The sequence below is a fragment of the Etheostoma spectabile genome, chromosome 19, assembly GCF_008692095.1.
Source record: "Etheostoma spectabile isolate EspeVRDwgs_2016 chromosome 19, UIUC_Espe_1.0, whole genome shotgun sequence".
In the NCBI taxonomy this organism is placed as follows: domain Eukaryota; kingdom Metazoa; phylum Chordata; class Actinopteri; order Perciformes; family Percidae; genus Etheostoma; species Etheostoma spectabile.
Window position 1 is genome coordinate 11,378,368 of NC_045751.1, and position 4,676 is coordinate 11,383,043.

General features: G+C 44.4%; 1 protein-coding gene across 3 annotated transcripts in view; it reads left to right on the top strand.

Moving 5' to 3' along the window:
- The window catches only part of col4a6 (collagen, type IV, alpha 6), a 171,310-nt gene that overhangs the window by 94,477 nt on the left and 72,157 nt on the right, over positions 1 to 4,676 (top strand). The gene's annotated exons all lie outside the window — the stretch shown is intronic.

A 4,676-nucleotide genomic window follows, 5' to 3' on the forward strand; every position in this document is an offset into this window, starting at 1 on the left:
CCCCTAAACAAACTTGCTGTCCTGTTGTCCCATCTGTATAGCTGAATAGGCGCCAGTTTATACCATACATCTGGCTAACCCTAGACTCAACATTCACGCGGATAACATCAGCAGACCCTATAGGAACGAACAAGTCCAGCCGCTGCCACTCTCAGGTCTGGGAACAGCAGCGGGTTTAAGCTCTTAAAAAGGCTTCAGTTAGATGCTTGTACATGAAAGTGTTTGGACAGTAAAGTATGCGCAAATAACCAGGAGATTGATTGGGGAACATAAGCTAAAGCTGAAAGGCCCATAGCTGTGTGCTGCAGGGATGACGGAGTGGAAGAAAAGGGGGAACACAGCGTAGAAGTCATCCGGAGCGTGCCTGTTCCATCACGTTGTGTCGGCGAATGGATGCAAATGATGAGCACGGTGCCTTTGTCTGGAGTGCTGTAACCTGTTCTGTACATGTCTAACCCTGTGGCACATTTACATTCCTTCAGCTCAACCTCACACGCTATAACCTTATCGTAAAGGGTCACTCCACCCAAATTAGTGGTTGGTTTTCTCATGTAGCGTTGGAACGTAAGACGCAGGTTGTGTTTTACCGGGTGTAAGATGATGTGATGCTCAAATAGCTCTCATGGTAATGGGAGGAAGAGTTGTAAAGCCTGACATCGCCTGAACAAATGGGAGTTAGTGTGGAACTTTGTAATTGTATAGACCCACAACCGCTTGGTCAGGTGCCTTTGGTGTTGTTATTGACGCTATAAGGATCCTTTATCATCATATATAAACGCGCTTGGTCGGGACTATTGGCGTCACTTTTGACGCTGTTAGGTTAATGAAAAGGTTGTGGGTGGGCTTATGTTTCCATGACACGCGGGACAAGAACGGAACAGTTGGGTTTAGGAAGGGTTAGGGGGGTTGCTTTCCACATAAATATGAGATAAACTGTTGTGATTGAGTGGAAATCTGTGTGAACAGGATTTATGTATTTTAATCTACGTATTCTGACGTATACGTCTGTTAGGGCTGGGGGGGAAATTGATACAGCATAGTATTGCAAAACATTTCAGTGGCAATACTGTATCAATACACAGGCACCAAGTAATGATCTTTTATTATATGTGTGTTGGTTGGCCTTTGAGAAAATGAAAGCTCAGATGGGCCAATCTGGAATCTTGCCCTTTATGAGGTCATAAGGAGCAAGGTTACCTCCCCTTTCTCTGCTTTGCCCGCCCACATCCTGGCTTTCAGAAGAGCAAAGTGGCAGTTGGTCAAGGCCACACCCCCAGCCTCAACCTTTCCCCCCCCCCATGCACATGCATTAATTTTCCCATGTGGGGGGAGGGGTTAGGAGACAATTTTGGGCTTTAGCAGAAAGAGGGGAAGGACTGAGAAGTTGTCGACTTCCACCTTCGTTGGGTCTTTCCAATCCTACCTCCAGCCCCTTTAAGGGACTGGGGAACACACTGGCACTACCTGCACGTCTAACAGCACGGACTCCATGTGAATTTATTTACCTCCAACAACTCTTTATTGTGCGCGTGTTTTCCTCGTCACACCTTCTCCACTCTGAGGGTTGAGTGCTCTCCGTTGGGCGCAGGCTGATCATCTGTTGGCCCGTATCCTCCTTCCCTGTAAACTCTAGGTGTGGACAGAGAAAATGGTGCGAGGATCATCGCCTGAGTGCCTCTCGGCCCTGCTCAGGTAGAGGCTGGATTATGTCCCAGAACAATGCATCGGCAGGGCCAACAACAATGTGAGGCCGCCGGCTCTGATTGGACAGTACCTGTGGAGGTATCCCTGCCTTAACAAAAAGAGGATAATTAGAGTAACATGATACAGCGATGGGGCACCATCTTTTCTCATTCCCGGCTTCTTGTTCCCCATTTTTTCAACAACAAATGTTGCTTGAATTTTCCTTAAACTGCAGAAAGATCTCACCCTATTTTTGTCTTTTACTCAATCTGGAATACCGTTAATTAGAGATGGGCCATATGGAGAAAATCAAATATATTGATGTGGATACTGCGGCGATATTGTAGGGTTGACTATTGGTGCTCTCACAAAATCTTTTGATACATAACTAGAGAATTGATAAATAATCACCTATAATGTGGATGTAATGACTAAGTCATTGACTAAGGTAAAAGCAGATAATAAAACAGAGAGAACAGTCTGGTAAGAACATTACATCACTTTACTGTAATGCAGCCTTTAAAACCAGGAAAAGACAACACTTGTATTACGATGTCCATAATTTAAGAAGATATGTAGCCTCATGCATCGATGGCCATACACTATAATAACGGTATATTTCCCAGCCCTACCGTTAATGCTCCACACGGCTTGTTTATTGCATTTATTTGAAACTTCTTCTTCTTGAGCCTCTTTGCCAAAAGATTCATTTGAGCTGCGCTCTCTTCGGGCCTCCCTCCTTTCTCTCGTCTTCCCTTTTCTAGCGCTCTCCATTAGCCCCGATGTCACTGTTTTCCTGCTCACCTTCTCCCTCTCTTGCCCTCCTTCTGTCACTGTGATTAGAGGAGTGGAGGAGATCAGAGGGGAGAAAGCAGGAGCAGCGCCACTGACCTTTCCCCTCCTTCTCTTTCACCCTCCCTCTGTTCTCCTCCTTGTGTTTTTCCTTCCTTCTCCAACATGTGCTCATGTGTGTGGGCAATGTTGCATTGTGCTGCTGTAGATGTTTAAGGTTGTGCTCATTTTAAGTTAATCGAGTTTCTGAGTTTAATATGCAGCAATGCATCATGGTCAACAGGGGTCTTTTAAGCCAAGGACCCCTGAAAGAGATACGGAGCCAGGACCACCTACGACATATTTTATATTATTGAGTTAGAAATTAAACTGGGCCTACAATAACATGTAGGGCAGCCTAAAGCCTTTATACCTTTTAGTGCATATCTAATGCTAAGCTATTAAAATAGCCTAATAATTGTTGGCATGATTTTTAATGTTAAACTTACATGTGGTTAATCCTGAGGATTAACTATCTTTATTTGCTAGTAATATGTTGAATTTATATTAAGACTTTTTAATTAAAAGAAAAAAATTAACAATAATTTGGAGGCCCCCCCCCTGCATTGACTCTGAGGACCCGCTAGGGGCCCCTGGACCCCATTTTGAAGATCCCTGTATTAGACGAAGACCCAAACTAGACCATCTGATGACTACTTACGGGGGTCCGGGAGGGTCCTTGACCTCCATTATTGTGGCTACGAACACTCACAGACTGGTAGTCATATTAACATAACCCTGTCCTCGGAAACCTCCATCACACCCCAGTCAACACCCTTCTGCCCCCCCCCCCCCGTGATGTGCATAGGACGGGGCGTATGAGGATGTTAGTGTGCAGAAGTAGAAGGAAATCAAAGGTTTTTGTGCAGGATGAAGATTCCTTTTTGGAAAATGCCCTTTTGTTACCTTGAATAAAAATGCATCTGAAACCAGTTCTTTGGAAAAAAAAGATCCCAACTTAATGTGTACTAATGTAGCAACACATCTTCTGAGCAAACTTCAACTAATTTGCGGAAACACAAATCTTGCCTTTTATAAGGATCCACATGGCCGCATTAACAACGTCCTCCTTTACCCTCCATCCTCCCACTGTGTGACGCCATTTAACTCATCCGCTTTCACCTTTCACCTCGCTCCTGGTCGCCCTGGCTGAGAAAACAAACGTTCCCCAGGTCACAGTGACATCATGAAAGGAGTCTAAAGAGAGTCCTTCAGGGCCTCCCCGGGGCTGATGCTGCTTCTTGTATCAATGGCTTTATTCTTTGTTAAGAGGCTTGACTCTGCTTGTAGTTAAAGCTGGTTTGTGTCTCTGTTTCTGATCAAAGAAAAGAGCCAGAGGGAACGGACCGCGGCCGCACAAATAAAGGCAAAAACACAAAAGGAAACCTCACTGTACATGTTCTGTTTGTTACATAATTTTCGCCTTTTAAAGAATCAGCACTGACCAAAGCTGGAGCCTTTTTCCTAAATCCTGTTCAAATCCCTGTAAATCTGCAAACTTCTCACTGATGCAACGATGATACATGACTAATGAAGGTGTTACCTACATCTCCATGTGCTCCTCTGCCTCTGTTTGCTGTCCCTTTGTTTGATTTGTTTCTTTAATTCATGAAGGGATTGAAACAAAGACTCAGGCCACGTCCACACGTCCCAAGACAATCTCTCTGTCCCCGTCTTCCCCGGCATTGTTTTAAGGATATTAGCATCCAAATGGATTCATTTGTAAATGACTCAACATGTTACTTCATATTCCAGAGAAGAAGAAGCGGAGCACGCACCTAAAGCCTGCGCGCTGTGCTGTACACAAACAGACAGTATATGTTGCCCTAGTAACCCTAATAAGCTCAATATCTTCTCCAGCAGGGAATTTTGATTTTTTTTTTTCACTCTGGGACCAGGTTTAAAAAAAAGTGCGTCTTCAGGCAGTACGTCTACAGGATTTGTTTGGACAATCAGCCAAACGATGCAAAAGCGTTTCCGTGTGGGTGGCTCCTCAGACAGTTACTCTCTGCAATTATACAGGGAAGCCTCGCTCAAACAAAGGGAAAGTGTGACATTGAGGAAATTTGCCTCCTTTACAGTACAGGCCAAAAGTTTGGACACACCTTCTCATTCAATTCCTTTATTTTTATGACTATTTACATTGTAGATTATCACTGAAG